General features: G+C 33.2%; 1 long non-coding RNA gene across 4 annotated transcripts in view; it reads left to right on the top strand.

Annotated features, from left to right (window-relative positions):
* Nucleotides 1-19389, top strand: part of LOC127174883 (uncharacterized) — a 114828-nt gene that overhangs the window by 79791 nt on the left and 15648 nt on the right. For 3 of the 4 annotated variants that reach the window (XR_007828916.1, XR_007828918.1, XR_007828919.1), the window contains exons 3-7: nt 4741-4778; nt 6839-7003; nt 8769-8904; nt 14857-14934; nt 15035-15125. This is a non-coding gene — a long non-coding RNA (uncharacterized LOC127174883). The remainder of the gene's footprint in view (nt 1-4740; nt 4779-6838; nt 7004-8768; nt 8905-14856; nt 14935-15034; nt 15126-19389) is intronic. The other variant, XR_007828917.1, reaches the window with a different exon arrangement.

Raw genomic sequence — 19389 nt, 5'->3', positions numbered from 1 at the left:
AACTTTGCATTCATGTATTTATTCCAGCTAGCATTTTTTTATTGTTCAATAATAGCCCCGTTCCTGATGACATCAAGCAGTTATTTCAGTCACCTCTTGAGCAAAAATGCATTGCAACATCACGTCTTCTAGTTTCTTCAATCTCTGACTTTTCCTGTAATGGACGTCACTGCGTAAGACCGCATGCTGAGAGTCTGTCAAAGACTGTGGGAGAGATTCATTTTGACCTAAAATAAGGACACGAAACAGCCCGTACGTCGCGACAGCAGCTAAATAATTTAGCGAGAGATAAAGTCTCACTTTAAAGCAGAATGATAAGCCAAAAAGTCTTTGTGTATGCCGTTTCATGTGCTGCTGAACTCACTTAGTCAACAGTGTGCGTGTTTGTTTATCCAAAAGATTTCTCTGAACTCTTTCAGCTCGTCCTCAGAGTCACAAACATCTGATAGACGGAGTCATTTAATGCTTGAAGGATGCAGACAACTCCTTTAAACAGCAAACCTCTTCAGGGAGACACAAACACACAAGTAAACAAGCATCTGCGCACCAAAGAATGAACACGGTCCCAAAACCTCCCCATCTGCATTTTAATGGAAACGCGTTTGAAAAATAGATCGCCCTGGAAAGTTTCGAGTCGACATGAAACGTTTTGCATTCCGCTTTCGATTTTAGACGAAACTAAGAAAGATGTTTTCTTTATTTGGAATAACATGCACTGGTGAGTCGCTCACAGTAAGACCAGAATCGTGCATTAACAATCAGTTTTGATGTCGTTTGTTGAGTCCTGGATTTGTCTGTTTTTAATCTGACTCTAAGAGGCCGCCGCTGGGCTGAGGTCAAAGGTCATCCCTCCTCTGCTCTTTGTTTCCATGCGTTGACTTCCTGTGTTTTTCTCCAGCATCAGATGGTCAGTAATCTGCTGAGTGAGGGACTGGTAAGTCGTGATCAGACCCTGACAGCGCCTGAAATAACTGCTTGTTGACTGTCATTCAGATGGACTGGGACTCCCCACCAGATAAATACTAGTGATCACTTTTAACTGTTATTAACAGTTATTAGTTAGTGACCATACTGAGGTTTCTAATGGCTTCTTGACTCTCAACACCATTCAGAACTGAATTGAAGATGCGTTTTACCTTCCTGTTTAGTTCATTAATTTGAATTGAGCAAACAGGATTCAGATTTAAACTCAAGGAAGAAAAATGAAACGAAATAAAATTCAGGTAAATTGAGGAAATTAATTACACAGTTTTAAAATGAATTACCCATAGCAAATGAACTATTTCAGAAAAATAAAATAAAATTAAATAAAATTAAATTAAACAAAATTATATAATTCTAAAATTATAAAATAATTAAAAATATAAATTGTATTAATATACAACTGCAGTATTATTATTATTATTATTATTATTATTAATACTATTGTTGTTGTTGATGGTTATAATACATTACATTTTTAATTAAAAATGCATATTGATGATGATGATGATGATTATTATTATTATTATTATTATTATTATTATTATTATTATTATTGATGGTATTATTAATGGCAACAGCTTGCACTTAATGTAATAATTACATTTAAATGTAATACATTGCACATAGTTGATGATGATGATGATGATGATGATGATAATAATAATAATAATAATAATAATAATAATAATTTATTTAATTTGTATTTAAATTTGTTATAATAAAATTAGTATTAGTATTACAAATTCCAAAAACAATGTGGTAGAATTTTTTTATTTTTTTTTTTTTTTTTTGTGCTGTATGGCCAAATGTAAGTCTTTTGATTGGTCAACTTTGTTTATTATTTTATTTTATTTTATTTTATTTTATTTTATTTTATTTTATTTTATTTTATTTTATTTTATTTTCAAAAACAATGTAGTAGATTTTTGGTGCTGTATGGCCAAATATAAATCTTTTAATTGGTTAATTTCGTATATTTTTATTTATTTATTTTTATTTATTTTATTTATTTTTAAAAACAATGTAGTACATTTTTGGTGCTGTATGGCCAAATATAAATCTTTTAATTGGTTAATTTCGTATATTTTTATTTATTTATTTTTATTTATTTTATTTTATTTTCAAAAGCAATGTGTTAGATTTTTGGTGCGGTATGGTCAAATATAAATCTTTTCATTTATTAACTTTGTATATTTGGTATTTTATTTTATTTTTATTTAATTCATTTTATTTTATTTTATTTTATTTTATTTTATTTTATTTTATTTTATTTTATTTTATTTTATTTTATTTTATTTTATTTTATTTTCAAAAACAGTGTGGTATATTTTTTTTTTTTTGTGCTGTATTTGTATTTTTGTATATTTAATTGAATTTTTTAATTTAATAATAATCTTTTGATTGGTCAAATGTACATTTGGTCTAAATTATTTGATTTGATTTATTGTATTTTTATTTTATTTTATTTTATTTATTTATTATTTATTTATTTTCCTTAGAATTCAAATTCCTCTTCCTTTTTATTCCAATTCCAATTCTTATTCAAGTTCACACTTGTGAACTGAAAGCGATTCTCAGCGAATATTCTTGTTGAAGGTGCTCATTAAAGCGAGCATCAGGTGCTTGTTTCCGTTGAATGGTTCAGCTTACGTATAAGCTCTTGTTAAACCGCCGCGTTGCGTCTCTTCTCTCTGTTTGCCTATTATGACGGCGTGTTCTTCTCCGCGCTGATTGCTTTGCTCTGAACCTCATTGAGATAAGAGGACAGTAAAGCGGCATTTGTTCCGCCAAGGATCAAAGTAATTGAACACGGGAGACGCACACTCTGAACGAGAAGTCGTTCCCGCAATCAAATCCTATTGACTCTCCACCTCTAAAAACAGAACGGCAGATAAACGAGGAGACGAGATTACCGGAGCGAGCCGTTCTTTCCTGCTGGTGTGTGTAATCATTGGCCTGGACTTATCAGCACTGACTCGTGTTCGTTACCGTCTCCTCCTGATGAACAGACTGTGGACTTTGAGCAGATTTCACATACGGATCAGTGACTCTTCAGATACAGGAGATTTCTGCAGAGGATTTGAGAATTAGTGCTTGACATTGGGCTTTTGAAGAATACACAATTTCTGTCAAGTACTAGTTTACCTATAATGAAATATGTTGTTAATTTTTACATGCCCTCATAACGTCAACTCAATTCCAGGTAGTTTTTAAGACAAATAAACTTGAAACTCAAACTCAAATTTATGCAGCTCTTTTCCATACAACTAGCTAATAAAGCTAGTTTCATAATTAAATCTATGAAATAACATAATACAATGGTTTAGCTTGTTGTAGGTTTGTTAATATACTGTTATAGTTTTTAATATTTTAAAATGTTATTTTTATATATTATATTTTCATTTTAATTTTATATTTTTAAAATGTCAAGTTTACATTTTAGTAATTTTGTGTATTTTTTTTTTTTGTAATTTGTCTATGTATGTCTGTATAGTTTATTTTATTACAAAATTATATTGTGTGTGTAATATTTTAGATATTATTAATAATATATATCATATATTTTCTTTTAGATATTTTAGATAATTTAGTAATGTGGTTTTGTCATTTTTAATATTATCTTCTTTTTTTTTTTTAAATGTATGTAGTTTTTTTTTTTAATGTTAGTAAGTTTACTTCAACTGAACGGAAATTAGAAATAGTTTTGTTAATATTTTGAACTTTTTTTTTATGTATTATATTTTCATTTCAATTTTATAATTTAAAAATATAAACTTAGTTTACATTTTAGTAATTTTGTGGGGATTTTTTTTTTTTTTTTTTTTTTTTTTTTGTCTATATAGTTTTTCATTTCAATTTATTTTAATACAAAATTATATTGCATGTGTAATATTTTAGATCTTATTAGAAATGTATATTACATATTTTCTTTTATTTAGATATTTTAGATAATTTAGTAATGTGTTTTTGTCATTTTTATTGTTATTTTTATGTCTGTAGTTTATATTTTTATTTTGGTTTTAGTTTTAGTAAGTGTAGTACTATCTAATACAGTGGTTGCCAAGTTTACAATTAAGTAATTGTGTGGGTAATATTGTAGATGTTATTAAAAATATATATATATATATTTTTTTTTTAGATATTTTAGATCATTTAATGTGTTAATAGTTGTGTTTTTGTAATTTTTATTAGTAGTAGTTTTTTTCTAAATGTATATGTAGTATTTATTTTTTTATTTCGTTTTATCAATCTTTTCTATCAATCTGTCTATAAGCTTGTAGTTTATATTGTTATAGTTTTTTTAATTAATTTGTGTATTTGTTTGTAATTTTGTTGTGCATTTGCCATGAATATTTTTAAGATTTCTATTTAACTTATTCATTTAATTGATATAATATTCATAGTTTTCATTTTAATTTAATTTTAACTTGTAGTAATTTTGAGCTTTTGCATTATTATTAGTATTTATATATATATATATATATATATATATATATATATATATATATATATATATATGAAATATTTCTGTTTCGCTTTTAGTGTTAATTTGAGGAATTTTATTATTGAGTATCGCTATTTATTTAATTTTTCTAATTTATATTATTTTTGTAATCCCATATTTGACACACGTTTGTCATTGATACCAAAATGCCATTAGTTATTGTGTATTATAACCAAACATGATGTGCTAGTTTGAATATGCGGCATAAATTTTGGTTTGTGATTCTCGAATTCTCTTTTTGTGTTCCACAGAAAAAAACAACCTCGTACTGGTTTGATACAATATGAAGGTGAGTGAATAACAGCTTATTTTCTTCATGTCTGGTGTCGGGCCACAGTGTTTTGTAGCCAGGTGCATCATGGGATCTGTAGGATGGTGTTGTTTTGATATCCTGGGCAACAGGAGAGTTCATAATGAGAACAGGTCCGGCCGTGTAACTGTAGCTAAAGCAAATGAACTGGAAAACTGCTGTGTGTGGTGGTGATAATACTGTGATAGTGTGGCGCTCACTCACCGCAACTTTCTTTCTCTCTGATTATTTTTCCAAGACGTCTTGGCCGAACCCCCATTGAGTTCTGTATCATAAAGAACAAACACACAAAACGGCTCCTTGCAGAGATGGTAATATAAATCTGTTTTCCATATTATTCTCCAGCGTCTGTTATCTTCTGCTTTTCAGCTTACTTTACAAACTGATGCAAAGAGTTGGGCTTCATTTCCTTCTGTTTTCATTTGTAATTCTTGTGTCGTTCTTTCTATCGTAATGAAAGCCTAAACCACACCCCATGAGACAAACCAGGCTTCCCACAATGCAGCTGGCTACAAACGCATCTTGAGGCTTCATGTTCCTCTTGAGTTTTTTGGTTCCTCCATTTGTCTCTGCAGTACAGGGAATTTAATTAAGGAAGCAAAGGACATCTGTGGATATCAAGGATATTTTAGCTTGGCACCATTATGTCAAACCATTACTAGTTTAGCATGGACTTACTGTATTCAGTGCTATATTAAAAATGAGTTCACTGACCACAATCACTGTGCTGATGATAATAGTCTGGTGTTAAATATTTTTTGTAAGTTTAAAAAAAAAAAAAAAAAAAAAAAAAAAAAAAAAAAAAAAAAAAAAAAAAAAATATATATATATATATATATATATATATATATATGCACACACATATTTTACATATACATACATCTCATATTTATCAAGCGTGCCAATATTAGTCGACAGCACTGTATTTATGTATGTGTTTGTATATATTTATGTGGCCTTTGTGTTACCTCACAACTTTGAAACAGGAAGCCATAGCTATGAAACAGGAAGTTACCCTGTTGTGCAAAAAAATGTAAATATGAAGGGGAATATATGTCAGAGATATTTTAGTCATCATCATTTCTAGGTGTACCAATAATTGTGGCTAACGTCTATTAGAGGAAAACCATTTATTTCATGAAGATTTTCCCCATATATAAACACTTCATTTAATTTGTAAATGTGTATTAAAAAAAATAAAATACAGTGGTGGCTTTATTGTAGGATTATTAATATACTATTAGAGTTTTCATTAATTTTTAATTGTTTTATTTTTATATGTTGTGTTTTATTTTTAAAATTTAAAAATGTAATTTAGTAATTTAACAATTTTTTTGTTTCAGTTTATTTTGGCACAGAGTTATATTGTGTGTGTGTAATATTTTATAAATTATTAGAAATATATATTTTCCTTGTTTTAGATATTTTAGATAATGTTAGATGTTTTTGTCTTTTTTATTATTATTATTATTATTATTATTATTACTATTTATATATTTATTTTAATATCAATATATTTTTTGTCATTTGTATTCTTTTTTTTATTTTATTTTTTTATATCAATATAGTTTTTAATTTTCATTTCAGTTTTAATAATCTTAGCACTAACAAAACGAAAATTAAAAATATCGCCTTGGCAACTAACTGACTTTTTAAAATAGGGTTTTTAAGGTTTATTTTATTTTATTTTATTTTATTCTTTTAAGAAGACATTTTATTTTTATTTAGTTTTTATTTTATTTAAAGTAACACTTTTTTTTTCTTGTTTTTTTAGTTTACAATAATTACTCTGCCATGAACAAACTAATTCTGTGAACAAGAAATAGGAGTGACATCTGTATTTAGCTGCAGTGTGGGCACTTATTTTGCTCTATAATAAATAGTAATCCAAATAATGAAGTTTAACCACTTTACCATGGCAAATATGCCACGTATCCTGCTGAAGTGTGTTAAGAGGTAAGTCTGTAAGAGTTTGTCTCGGTGGGACACACGGCAGTGATGTGATGAAATGCTTTCCACAGATCTGTTTTTTTTTCCAGTGGGGAAGCTTATCTGCAATGGAGAGTGAGATACGGCCCAGAGTCCCGTCGAGCACAAACTCGCATTACAGACGCAAAGCAGCGTGGGAAACCTGGGGTTAAGCGTTGCACAATGCATCCTGGGACATCCATCTGTTTTGTGTCAACTCGCCCCAGCGACACACTGTAAGCCAAAAGATACTTAAGAGAAAATACACCACATGAAGAACATGTCATACAACCTACATCAACCTCTTCCTGTTTTAGTTTTTAAATTGGCTTCCTAACACATTATATGGAAAAATAGGGGTTTCAAAAACCAACATGTTATGTGTAAACTCAGGCCTAGTGCCTCTCATTTCCAACGTCAAGGTTCACAAGTGACTTTGAACTTATGTCTACATACAGTAGATGCACATTTATGACAAAGCATACGCCCAAAACATACCACACACAGTATATAATAGCAAATAAGTTTGTTAAACTGTCAGCATATTTCTAGCTAGCTAACTGAGTATTAACATCTGAAGGAAACTGCAAAAATTGTTCTTCCTACTTAGTATTTTTGACCTGTTTTTCATTTTAAAAATCGAGGAACATTTATTTGAAAAGCAAAAGTATGTATGTGTGTGTGTGTGTGTATATATAAAAAAAATTTAGATTTTTTTTCTTACCCTACTTTTTCTAATTTTAAGCATAAACTCACATATGTTTGATGAATTTATTAAAAACAAGACTTCCTATTTTATTTTGCGTCTACAGTAAATGTATCTTGACCAAAAAATATTTGCACAAAGTTTTCACTCCACCTATACTGCAATCAATCAGTCAAATATATTTTTAAATGTTTCAAAATATTAAAAAAAAAATGCTAAAATGTTTCAAAATATATTTATGTAAATGTATATTATAATTACTTATTTATTTATTTATTTATTTATTATTATTATTAGAGATATTTAAAAAATATATTTATATTTTAAATAGTATATATAAATATAAATAGTAATAATAATATAAAAATATACATTTTATGGGTCACAATTATTGATTTTTGTTTTATGCCAGAAATCCTTAGTATATTAAGTAACGATCATGTTCCATTAAGATATTTGTACATTTCTTACCATAAATTTTTTAAATATTGTAAAACGTAATTTTTTTATTAGTAATATGCATTGCTAAGAACTTCATTTGAACAATTTTAAAGGTGATTTTTCTCAACATTTTGAATTGTTTGTTTTTTTTTTGTTTTTTTTTGCACCCTCAGATTCTGGATTTTCTAATAGTTGTATCTCAGCCACATATTGTCTTATCCTAACAACTAACACACATCAATGAAAAGCTTATCTGTTCAGCTTTAATATAATGTATAACTCTCAATTTAACAAAACTGACCCTAATGACTGGGTTTGTGGTCCAGGGTCTCAAATGATAATTTTAAAGGTATTTAAAATATATATTTTGCTCTCCATTTATTTCAGTCCCACTAAATACACTCACATATGTCACAAAAAATATACTATATTGTCCTCTATAAGAAATAAACATTTAAATCATTTATATGTAGGCTACTGTAAATGTATTTTTTTGCTCCTTAAATACATGTGGAAAAATATGAAGGTTGAAACTAAATATATTTTACATTTCAAAAATGTATTTCATTGAGCTTCATTGTTTACAACATATATTTAGCATGTATGTCAAAGAGAAAGTTTTTCTCGTTTGTAACGCAATGACTCTGTTTGTGTATGTGTGAATGTTTCTGGCCTGAGTTATTGTTATTGTGTAACACACCTAACCATCGTTTTTTCAGATAAGCGCTGTGCTGAATAAGCGCCAAACTGTTAAACAAGTCTGTCCGCATTTGTTGACACAACGCCTCTCCTGCCAGCACTTGCCGTCCTCGGGCTCAGATACGCATCTGAACTCTGTCTCTATTTGCCGTCAGGACGGTTGGGGGCTCGTCCAAACACAAACACCTCCTGACGCTCACGGAAGAAATACCTTTCATCTGAAGTCATGCTGGCTGTTGTGTAACTCAATGCGGGGCAAAGCGAAGATGGCGAACGTCACCGCAGGTCAAAGTATGCGAAGCAGCTCGTAGTTAACCCTTCTGTCACTTAGTTTGCACTGTCACACCTATACTCTAGTTGGATGAATCTCTGATTACTTAAACTTTATTTGCAGGTTCTCTTGTAATTGTTTGCTTTCACATATTTCATGGGTGAAATCGGTAGAAATTGCTCTTTAATGTAACAGGTTGCTACTTTTTCCAGCGTACTAAGACTAGTTAAACTAGCTGGCTTAGGTTTGGATTTTCAGCAGATTTTAGTTAGTTTTAGTTAGCACAAAAAAATAAAAAAAGAAACCAAGCCCTTGAATCTTATTTCCACATTTAGTTTTGACTTGTTGCCAGCGTTTCACAACTATGCTTTCGTTTAAAATGAAGCTAAGTTAGGTAGTTTATAATTATCCCATTACCAACATAAATCACTCCTGGCCGAAGCTTGTTTTCTGCTCTCCATTTGCTGGTTTCAGAGGGGTTTGGGTGTTTTTTTAACTGGTTACATGCTGGGAGTCCAGCTTTGTAGATCAGCTAAACCAGTAAATGACCAGAAGTTTGGGTTTTTATCGGGCTTAGTTAGCTCTGTAGCAAGAAACCCAACAAAATAACTTTCCACATTCAATTTTGACTTTTGTTCATTTGGTTTCACTATGACTTGTTTTGACATTAAACTAGCTTATAATTAACCCATTAACAATATAAATCTCTCCCTGTTGATTAAACAAAGTTGGCTTTCTGGTCTCCGTTTGCTGGTTTCAGAGGGGTTTAGCCACTTTGTAACTGGTTACACTGGAAGACTAGCTTTGTAGACCAGCTGAAGACCAGCAAAGACCATCTAGTTTAGTTGTGGGTATTTTAGCAACTCTTAGTCAGCTCTGTCTGTAGCAATAAACTAAACAAAATAACTTGGGAGAAACCCAAGTTTCCACATTCAGTTCTGACTTGTTGCCAGTGTGTTTCACAACTTTCACAACTGTGCTTTCGTTTCAAAATGAAACTGAATTAGGTAGATTATAATTATCCCATTAACAATATAAATCACCTCTGGCTGAAAAAATATTAAACCAGCCTCAGTTGGCTTTCTGTTCTCGGTTTACTGGTTTCAGAGGGATTTGGACACACTGGGAGACCAGCTTTGTACTCCACATTAACCAGTAGAAGACTAGAAAATTAGTTTAAATAAGTTTGGGTTTTTTCAGCAGGCTTAGTTAGCTCTGCAGCAAGAAACCCAACAAAATATCAAATATGACTAGAAATCAGGTCTTTTTAGCCTTGTTTCCACATTCAGTTTTGACTTTTGCCAACATGTTTCTATGTTTTCACAACTGTGACTTGGTTTGACATTAAACTAAGTAGTTTATATTTAACCCATTAACGTTATAAATTTCGTCCTGCTGACTAAACCAGCTTAAAGTGGTTTTCTGATCTCAGTTTATTAGTTTTGGGCACGATTTAACTAGTCATACTGGGAGCGAAGTTTAGTTTTGGGTTTCAATGGGATTTAGTTGGTTCTGTAGCAAGAAACCCAACAAAGCAACTAGCTGAGAGAAACCAAGGCCTCTTGAACCTTATTTCCACATTCAGTTTTGACTTGTTGCCAATGTTTGTGTTTGGTTTCACAACTGTGACTTAGTTTGAAGTAGTTTATAATTAACCCATTATCAATATACATCTCTTCCTGCTGACTAAACCAGCCTAAAGTGGTCTTCTGGTCTCAATTCACAGGTTTTAGAGTGGTTTTGAGCACTTTTTTTTAGCTGGTCACAATGGGAGACCAGCTGAAGACCAGAAAACCATCTTAAACTGGTTTAGTTTTGCGTTTCAGTTAATTCTGTAGCAAAAGCGCAACTAAATATCTAGTTTGGTGAAACTAAACCAAAATTTAGTTTTGGTTTCACAACTGTGACTTAGTTTGCAATAACACTAAGTAGCTAATAATTAACCCAATGACAATATAAATCTCTCCCTCCTAACTAAAAGTGTTTTTCTGGTCTCAGTTTGCTGAGGTTTTGGGCACTTTTTAACCAGTCATACTGGGAGACCAGCTTTGGTCTCCCAGTATGTAGCAAAAGCGCAACTAAATATCTAGTTTGGTGAAACCAAGTCCTCTTTAGCCTGTTTCCACATTTAGTTTTGGTTTCACAACTGTGACTTAGTTTGCAATAACACTAAGTAGCTAATAATTAACCCAATGACAATATAAATCTCTCCCTCCTAACTAAAAGTGGTTTTCTGGTCTCAGTTTGCTGAGGTTTTGGGCACTTTTTAACCAGTCATACTGGGAGACCAGCTTTGCAGATCAGCTGAAGACCAGCAAAGCATCTTAAGCTAGTTTAGTTTTGGGTTTCAGCAGGTTTTTGTTCACTTTGTAGCAAGAAACCCAACAAAATATCTGAACCATGTTTCCACATTCAGTTTTGACTTGTTGCCACTCTGTTTGTTTGGTTTCTCAACTGTGACTTTGTTTGAAGTGAAACTAAATTAGAGAGTGTAGCATTAACCCATAATGATAGAACTCAACCTAACAGGTCACCAAGCTATCTCAGACTATTATAGATTTGGGTTTTTACTAGGAAACCCAAGAAAATGATTAGAAACCAATGCAAGGCCTCTATAACCTTATTTCCACATTCAGTTTTGACTTGTTGCCAATGTTTGTGTTTGGTTTCACAACTGTGACGTAGTTTAAAGTAGCTTATAATTAACCCATTATCAATATACATTTCTTCCTGTTGACTAAACCAGCCTAAAGTGGTCTTCTGGTCTCAATTCACAGGTTTTAGAGTGGTTTTGAGCACTTTTTTTTAGCTGGTCACAATGGGAGACCAGCTGAAGACCAGCAAACCATCTTAAACTAGTTTAGTTTTGCGTTTCAGTTAATTCTGTAGCAAAAGCGCAACTAAATATCTAGTTTGGTGAAACCAAGTCCTCTTTAGCCTGTTTCCACATTTAGTTTTGGTTTCACAACTGTGACTTAGTTTGAAATAACACTAAGTAGCTAATAATTAACCCAATGACAATATAAATCTCTCCCTGCTAACTAAACCAGCTTAAAGTGGTTTTCTGGTCTCAGTTTGCTGCTTTTAAAAAGGCTTTGGCCACTTTTTAACCAGTCATACTGGGAGACCAGCTTTGCAGACCAGCTGAAGACCAGCAAAGCATCTTAAGCTAGTTTAGTTTTGGGTTTCAGCAGGTTTTTGTTCACTTTGTAGCAAGAAGCCCAACAAAATATCTGAACCTTGTTTCCACATTCAGTTTTGACTTGTTGCCACTCTGTTTGTTTGGTTTCTCAACTGTGACTTTGTTTGAAGTGAAACTAAATTAGAGAGTGTAGCATTAACCCATAATGATAGAACTCAACCTAACAGGTCACCAAGCTATCTCAGACTATTATAGATTTGGGTTTTTACTAGGAAACCCAAGAAAATGATTAGAAACCAATGCAAGGCCTCTATAACCTTATTTCCACATTCAGTTTTGACTTGTTGCCAATGTTTGTGTTTGGTTTCACAACTCTGACTTAGTTTGAAGTATCTTATAATTAACCCATTATCAATATGCATCTCTTCCTGTTGACTAAACCAGCCAAAAGTGGTTTTCTGGTCTCAATTCACAGGTTTTAGAGTGGTTTTGAGCACGTTTTAGCTGGTCACACTGGGAGACCAGCTTTGCAGACCAACAAACCATCTTAAGCTAGTTTAGTTTTGGGTTTCAGAGGCTTTTAGTTGGTTCTATAACAAAAACTCAACAAAACATCTAGTTTGAGAGAAAACCAAAGCCTATTTAGCCTTGTTTTCATATTTAGTTTTGACTTTTGCCAATGTGTTTGTTTGGTTTCACAACTGTGACTTAATATGAAATTACACTAAGTAGTTTGTAATTAACCAATTGACAATATAAACCCTTCTCCTGACTAAACCAGCCTTTGTGTTTTTTAGGTCTCAGTTTGCTGGTTTTAGAGAGGTTTTGGGCACTTTTTAACTAGTCACACTAGGAGATCAGCTTTGCAGACCAGCAAACAATCTTAAGCTAGTTTAGTTTTGGGTTTCAGGGACTTTTAGTTGGTCCTATAGCCAACTAACCCAACAAAATATCTAATTTGGGAAAGCCAAAGCCAATTTCTCTCTCTGCTGACTAAACCAGCCTCAAGTGGTTTTCTGGTCTCAGTTTGCTGGGTGCTTTTTAACTAGTCCACTGGAAAACCAGCTTTTCAGACCAGCAAACCATCTTAAGTTAGTTTAGTTTTGGGTTTCAGCAGGTCTTAGTTAACTCTGTTGCAAGAAACCCAACTAGTTTGCTAGCTAAAGGCTTTTTAGTTTTAGCTAGTTCTGTAGCCAAAAAAAACCCAACAAAATATCTAGTTTGGGAAAACCAAAGCCCGTTTAGCCTTGCTTCCACATTTAGTTTTGACGTTAACCCACGTTTTTGTTTGGTTTCACAACTGTGAAATTGTGAAATTACACTAAGTAGATTATAATTAACCCACTGACAATATCAATGACAGAATCTCTCCCTGGTGACTAAATCAGCCTCAAGTGCTTTTCTGGTCTCAGTTTGCTAAGGTTTTTAACTAGTCATGCTGGGAGACCAGCTTTTCAGACCAGCTGAAGACCAGCGAGCCATCTTAAGTTAGTTTAGTTTGGGTTTCAGCAGGTCTTAGTTAACTCTGTTGCAAGAAACCCAACAAAACAAATAGTAACCAGACCCCTTGAACCTTGTTTCCATATTCAGTTTTGACTTCCAATGTGTTTTAAAACTGTACCCGTGTATTATTAACCCATAATGAGATAAATCAACCAATCAGATCAGCAAACTATCTTAGGCTAAAAAAAAAACCCAACAACATAACTAGAAACCAATGCAAGGCCTCTTTAAACTGGTTTCCACAATTAGTTTTGACTTGTTGCTAAAGCATTTGTTTCACAACAATGACTTAATTTAAAAAATTCAACTAAGTAGCTTATAATTAACCCATTAATAAATAAATCTCTTCCTGCTGACTAAACCATCCTAAAGTGGTTTTCTGGTCTCAGTTTGCTGGTTTTAGAGAGGTTTTGGGCAGCTTTTAACTAGTCACACTGGGAGACCAGCTTTGCGGAAGAGCAAGCCATCTTAACCTAATTTAGTTTTGGATTTTAGTTCTGTAGCGAAAAACCCAACAAAATATCTGGTTTGGAAAAACCAGGCCTCTTGAATCTTGTTTCCCAATTCAATTTTGACTTGGTTTCACAACTGTGCCTTTGTTTAAAGTGAAACTAAATTAGGGATTGTTACATTAACCCATAATGATATGAATCAACAGATCAGCAAACAATCGCAGGCTAGTTTAGATTTGGGTTTTTAGCAAGAAACCCAACAAAATAACTTGAAACCAATGGCCATGGCCTCTATAACCTTGTTTCCACATTCAGTTTTGACTTGTTGCCAAAGCGTTTGTTTGGTTTCACAACCGGCCCTTTGTTTGAAACAAAACAATGTCAGGTTAACTTCCTGGTATTACCAAGAACAGTTGGTTGACTAAGAGTTTACAAAGGCGTGCGGGCCAAAGGCGGTTGAAGGAGAGTGCTATGAGAACTAGCATGTCAGTAGATTCACACAAACGTCACATTCTCAGAAGTGTTTTTCACCTAGAAGCTTGTATATTTAGTCACGCCCGTGCCCGCTGTTGTTACGACGCATTCCAGCGTGCTTAATCATCCAGTACAGTACTTGGCAACCGTGCACACAGCACATCCTTTAACCAGGTTAACTATTAGCAGATTGCTCATGGAGCACGGAAACGAAAAGCAGAAGCGCACACGCAGACACGCTCAGAGAAATACACATAAAGGGAAGTCTGAACACAGAAGGGTTTGACAGCTTTGAACACAAACCACCACTTCCCTCCATGTCATATGACTCTGTCGTTACCCGAACATTTGTCACGCTGTGGTTTCTAACTGACTTGTTTATTTTCTCTCCATCTCTTGAGTTCCTGAGCTCGTAGTAAGACTGACGCAGGCCGTGGCGAGAGAAGCGTATGGCGTATAGAAGAGCTCAGCAGAATCAGGTTGGTGCTCTACAATATGCATGCGGTTTCTAGCTAATGTTCACCAGTGTGTGTGAAAAAAGAAGCTGAAAGGAATCTTTCTCTCTGTTCCAAATCCTAGTAAACTTGTTTTGTCATCACAATCTTTTGGACACATTCCAAGGCCCATAATTCATTGCAACAAGCACAATGACAACAATGACAACAAAAAGGTATCCTAAGTACACTTATGACTTGAAGTGTATACATTCTTTTAGCCAAATTTTAAGGCCCACAATGCCCAAAAAAGACATCTAATGTGGTGGACAGTGTAGAATTAATAGCAATTAAAAATGCAATGTTTTATGATAAAGAAAATGGTTAAATACCATTTTAAATGAACCATCTTTTTCAGTATTTGTCTATTTTGATAATTTTTGATGTCCTTTTGTCCTATTCTAATGTAGAACAACTTCCAAGAATGGTGAACAATGTGGAATGAATGGCAATTTTATATGCTTGATATGCTTTTTGTTTTGTTTTTGGCTAAATTGTAAGGCCCATAATACATTGAGGCAACCACAGTGTAACCAAAAACACAATCCAAGGTAGGATACTGGCTAAATAGGTGGTATTTTAAGCATCTAACTATATATGTATATATTATCTAATTATATAACACTTTTTCTCAATACATATATGCTTTTATGTTTATCAGAGTGTTGCATTGATAGTTTAGCTATTGGAAAAGTAGAATGTTCTTAAATTGGTCACTTATTGGGGGGTGATTTCAGTTAGTATGCTGCCTATACAGGTGCTATTTTAAGACACTGTAAGGACACTTATAACATGAAGAGTGTTTAAATTGCAAAATGTTATTTTGGCCCAATTCTAAGGCCTATAATGCATTGAAACAAGCACAGTGAAACCAAAAACGACATGGTGGTGGACAATGCAGGACAATGTGAAAACCAATTAAAATTGCAGTGTTCTATGTTGAAAAACATTACAAAATAGCTCATTTGAGCTATATACGAACTACTTTCCTCAATATTTGTGTACTTTTATGTTTATCAGAGTGTTGCATTAATAGTTTCGTAATATGTTATTGGCAGACTCTAGTGAAATCCATCATTAGTTGGGTTAGTAAATTGCTGCCTAAGTAGAGTGTTCTCAAATTGGTCACTTATGAGTTTTCAGTTAGTATGTAGATGCTATTTTAAGTAGGTTCATGATTTGAAGAGTGTTTTAAAAGCAATATATGTTCTTTTGGCCAAAAAACACATCTAATATGGTGGACAATGCAAGAGGAGTTAAAAAATGATTTGTGTATTTGCATTGCATGTTGCTGTAACTTAGCATCAAAGTGAAGTCAATCATCAGTTGGTTTTGCAAGTTTCCCAAATTAGCCACTTAGGTCGGATCATTTCAGTTAGTATACTAGCTATATAGGTGGTATTTTAAGACATTAAAAGCACACTTATGACATGAAGAGCGTTTAAATAGTAATATATGTTCTTTTGGCCCAATTCTTAGGCCCACAATGCACTGAAACAAGCACAGCGAAACCAAAAACGACAGCCAAGAAGATGGACAATGCAGGAAAATTTAAAATATTACAAAATATTTCAATCTAACTGTGCATGAACACATTTGCATTGCATGTTGTTGTAACTTAGCATCAAACTCTAGTGACTCTAGTGAAATCAATCATCAGTTGATTTTGCAAGTTGCTGTCAAAGTAGTTTTCTCAAATTGGTCACTTTTGAGTTTTCATTGAGTATGCTGCCTATGTAGGTGGTATTTTAAGGCTACATAAGTGCACTCATAATTTAAACAGTGTTTTAAGAGGAATATACTTTTTGTCCAAATGCTAAGGCCCATAATGCATTGAAACAAGCACAGTGAAACCAAAAATGACATCCAAGATAGTAGACAATGCAGGATGGATGCCAATTACAAATACATTGAGTTCTAAGTTGAAAAACTTTACAAAATGGCTCAATCTAATTATATATGAACTATTTTCTGTATGACTGGTGTACTTTTATGTCTTGTATTGATAGTTTAGCAATATACTAATGGCAAACTCTATTAAAATCCTTCATTAGTTGGTTTTACATGTTGCTACCTAAGTAGAATCTTCTCAAATGGGTCACTTATGAGTCTTCAGTTAGCATGCTGCCTATGTAGGCACTATTTTAAGGCTTCGTAAGCACACTCATGATTTGAAGAGTGTTTTAAGAACAATATACATTCTTTTGGCCAAAAAACACATCTAATATGGTGGGCAATGCGAGAGGAATCAAAAAATTATTTGTGTATGTGCATTGCATGTTGCTGTAACTTAGCGTCAAAGTGAAGTCAATCGTCAGTTGGTTTTGCAAGTTTCCCAAATTAGCCACTTACGTCGGATCATTTCAGTTACTATACTAGCTATATAGGTGGTATTTTAAGACATTATAATCACACTTATGGCATGAAGAATGTTTAAATAGTAATATATGTTTTTTGGCCCAATTCTTAGGCCCACAATGCACTTGAACAAGCTCAGCGAAACCAAAAACAACATCCAAGATAGTAGACAATGCAGGATGGAGGCCAATTAAAAATACATTGAGTTCTAAGCTGAGAAACATTACAAAATGGCTAAATCTAATTGTATATGAACTATTTTCTGCATGATTTGTGTACTTTTATGTCTTGCATTGATAATTTAGCAATATACTAATGGCAAACTCTATTAAAATCCATCATTAGTTGGTTTTGCATGATGAAGATGCATGTTTTAAAAGCAATATATGTTCTTTTGGCCAAAAAAGACATCTGATATGGTGGACAATGCTAGAGGAATTAAAATTATTTGTGTATTTGCATTGCATGTTGTTGCAACTTACATCAGGTCATTTCAGTTAGTATACTAGCTATATAGGTGGTATTTCAAGACATTAAAAGCACACTTATGGCATGAAGAGTGTTTAAATAGCAATATATGTTCTTTTGGCCCAATTCTTAGGCCCACAATGCATTGAAACAAGCACAGTGAAACCAGAAACGACATCCAAGAAGGTGGACAATTTGGGAAAACTGAAAATATTACAAAATAGTTCAATCTAACTGCGCATGAACAATTTTTTTTCTCAATATGTGTGCATTTGCATTGCATGTTGTTGTAACTTAGCATCAAACTCTAGTGAAGTCAATCATCAGTTGATTTTGCAAGTTGCTGCCCAAGTAGATTTTTCTCAGATCGGTCACTTTTGGGATTTGAGTTTTCATTGAGTATGCTGCCTATGTAGGCGGTATTTTACAAGTGCACTCATAATTTAAACAATGTTTTAAGAGGAATATACTTTTTTTGGCCTAATGCTAAGGCCCATAATGCATTGAAACAAGCACAGTAAAACCAAAAACGACATCCAACATGGTAGACAATGCAGGATGAAGGCCATTTAAGAATACAATGAGTTCTAAGTTGAAAAACATTACAAAATGGCTAAATCTAATTATATATGAACTATTTTCTGCATGATTTGTGTACTTTTATGTCTTGCATTGATAATTTAGCAATATACTAATGGCAAACTCTAGTAAAATCCATCATTAGTTGGTTTTGCATGATGAAGATGCATGTTTTAAAAGCAATATATGTTCTTTTGGCCAAAAAAGACATCTGATATGGTAGACAATGCTAGAGGAATTAAAATTACTTGTGTATTTGCATTGCATGTTGTTGCAACTTACGTCGGATCATTTCAGTTAGTATACTAGCTATATAGGTGGTATTTCAAGACATTAAAAGCACACTTATGGCATGAAGAGTGTTTAAATAGCAATATATGTTCTTTTGGCCCAATTCTTAGGCCCACAATGCATTGAAACAAGCACAGTGAAACCAAAAACAACATCCAAGATAGTAGACAGTGCAAAAGTGCATTTACTCTATATTTGTGTATGTGCATTGCACATAGTGAAGTCAGTCATCAGTTGGTTTTGCGGTCACTGATGTGGGGTCATTTCAGCTGGTATGCCGTCTAGACAGCAAAGCAACTCACTAGTTTTTGGAACGCATCCCTCTTGTTGAGTTTTCAGGTCATTTGCACCAACAGATGTTCAGTTGCTATTAACTGTAGTTTCATTGGAGGAATGGTTGTGTGGTTGAGTTGAAGCTCCCTTAAGGTTTGCCTCCAAACTGCCACCACAGTGTTACTCATCTAAGGAGCGGGAGGGGTAGAAAGACTGTGTTATTTGAAATGTCACCTTGGGACCGCCGGGCATCTGCTTCATGGGCAGCCTCCGCTTAATTGCCAGGGAAACTATCCTGACCTTGGCTGACGGTAACGTGGGCGGCACACGAACGTCCTCATTCGTGCCTCCCGACGACATTGTTTTAACTCCATCCGAGCGGGAGCGACTGGCACTGAATTTGTCATGAGGCAGAGCCGAACTCCAGATGAATACTTATGTAAGTCGCCGTATCCGTCTCCATGACGACCA

The sequence above is a fragment of the Labeo rohita genome, chromosome 13 (genome assembly GCF_022985175.1).
Source record: "Labeo rohita strain BAU-BD-2019 chromosome 13, IGBB_LRoh.1.0, whole genome shotgun sequence".
In the NCBI taxonomy this organism is placed as follows: domain Eukaryota; kingdom Metazoa; phylum Chordata; class Actinopteri; order Cypriniformes; family Cyprinidae; genus Labeo; species Labeo rohita.
The sequence above is the reverse complement of the archived record's forward strand: the minus strand, read 5'-3'. Positions and strand labels throughout refer to the sequence as shown.